Genomic DNA, 2708 nt, shown 5'->3' on the forward strand with positions numbered 1-2708 from the left:
TGCTAAGAATGGATCCTTTCTAGAGAAGGAGTTTCTCTCGAAAGAGTGAGTGGGAGGAAAGTAGAACTTGATGAGGTAATTGTACCTGCTCCCTTATTGGAAAGTAGTTCATCGCAGAAACCAGTTTCTGTGATGCCTGTACCAATTAGTGAGGAAGTTAATGATGATGATCATAGAACTTCAGATCAAGTTATTACTGAACCTCGTAGGTCAACCAGAGTAAGATCCGCATCAGAGTGGTACGGTAATCCTGTTCTGGAGGTTATGTTATTAGACCATGAAGAACCTACGAACTATGAAGAAGCGATGGTGAGCCCAGATTCCGCAAAATGGCTTGAGGCCATGAAATCCGAGATGGGATCCATGTATGAGAACAAAGTATGGACTTTGGTTGACTTGCGCGATGATCGGCAAGCCATTGAAAATAAATGGATCTTCAAGAAGACTGATGCTGACGGTAATGTTACTGTCTATAAAGCTCGACTTGTTGCGAAAGGTTTTCGACAAGTTCAAGGGATTGACTACGATGAGACCTTCTCACCCGTAGCGATGCTTAAGTCTGTCCGAATCATGTTAGCAATTGCCACATTTTATGATTATGAAATTTGGCAAATGGATGTCAAAACTGCATTCCTGAATGGATTTCTGGAAGAAGAATTGTATATGATGCAACGAGAAGGTTTTTTCAATCCTAAAGGTGCTAACAAAATATGCAAGCTCCAGCGATCCATCTATGGACTGGTGCAAGCATCTCGGAGTTAAAATATACACTTTGATAAGTTGATCAAAGGATATAGTTTTATACAGACTTGCGGTGAAGCCTGTATTTACAAGAAAGTGAGTGGGAGCACTACAGCATTTCTGATAAGTATATGTGAATGACATATTGTTGATCGGAAATAATATAGAATTATTCTGCAAAGCATAAAGGAGTGTTTGAAAGGAGTTTTTCAAAGAAAGACCTCGGTGAAGCTGCTTACATATTGAGCATCAAGATCTATAGAGATAGATCAAGACGCTTGATAAGTTTTTCAATGAGTACATACCTTGACAAGATTTTGAAGTAGTTCAAAATGGAACAGTCAAAGAAAGAGTTCTTGCATGTGTTACAAGGTGTGAAATTGAGTAAGACTCAAAGCCCGACCACGGCAGAAGATAGAAAGAGAATGAAAGTCATTCCCTATGCCTCGGCCATAGGTTCTATAAAGTATGCCATGCTGTGTACCAGATCTATTGTATACCCTACACTGATTTTGACAAGGGAGTACAATAGTGATCTAGGAGTAGATCACTGGACATCGGTCAAAATTATCCTTAGTGGAATAAGGATATGTTTCTCGATTATGGAGGTGACAAAAAGAGTTCGTCGTAAAGGGTTACGTCGATGCAAATTTTGACACTGGTCCAGATGACTCTAAGTCTCAATCTGGATACATATTGAAAGTGGGAGAAATTAGCTAGAGTAGCTCCGTGCAGAACATTGTAGACATAGAAATTTGCAAAATACTTACGGATCTGAATGTGACAGACCCGTTGACTAAAATTTTCTCACAAGCAAAACATGATCACACCTTACTACTCTTTGGGTGTTAATCACATAGCGATGTGAACTAGATTATTGACTCTAGTAAACCCTTTGGGTGTTGGTCACATGACGATGTGAACTATGGGTGTTAATCACATGATGATGTGAACTATTGATGTTAAATCACATGGCGATGTGAACTAGATTATTGACTCTAGTGCAAGTGGGAGACTGAAGGAAATATGCCCTAGAGGCAATAATAAAGTTATTATTTCTTTCCTTATATCATGATAAATGTTTATTATTCATGCTAGAATTGTATTAACCGGAAACTTGATACATGTGTGAATACATAGACAAACAGAGTGTCACTAGCATGCCTCTACTTGACTAGCTCGTTGATCAAAGATGGTTATGTTTCCTAGCCATAGACATGAGTTGTCATTTGATTAACGGGGTCACATCATTAGGAGAATGATGTGATTGACTTGACCCATTCCGTTAGCTTAGCACTCGATCGTTTAGTATGTTGCTATTGCTTTCTTCATGACTTATACATGTTCCTATCACTATGAGATTATGCAACTCCCGTTTACCGGAGGAACACTTTGTGTGCTACCAAACGTCACAACGTAACTGGGTGATTATAAAGGTGCTCTGCAGGTGTCTCCGAAGGTACTTGTTGGGTTGGCGTATTTCGAGACTAGGATTTGTCACTCCGATTGTCAGAGAGGTATCTCTGGGCCCACTCGGTAATGCACATCACTATAAGCCTTGCAAGCATTGCAACTAATGAGCTAGTTGCGGGATGATGTATTACGGAATGAGTAAAGAGACTTGCCGGTAACGAGATTGAACTAGGTATTGAGATACCGACGATCGAATCTCGGGCAAGTAACATACCGATGACAAAGGGAACAACGTATGTTGTTATGCGGTTTGACCGATAAAGATCTTCGTAGAATATGTGGGAGCCAATATGAGCATCCAGGTTCCGCTATTGGTTATTGACCGAAGACGTGTCTCCGTCATGTCTACGTAGTTCTCGAACCCGTAGGGTCCGCACGCTTAAAGTTAGATGATGGTTATATTATGAGTTTATGTGTTTTGATGTACCGAAGGAGTTCGGAGTCCCGGATGAGATCGGGGACATGACGAGGAGTCTCGAAATGGTCGAGACGTA

Source organism: Aegilops tauschii, chromosome 6 (assembly GCF_002575655.3).
Source record: "Aegilops tauschii subsp. strangulata cultivar AL8/78 chromosome 6, Aet v6.0, whole genome shotgun sequence".
NCBI classification, from domain to species: Eukaryota; Viridiplantae; Streptophyta; class Magnoliopsida; order Poales; family Poaceae; genus Aegilops; species Aegilops tauschii.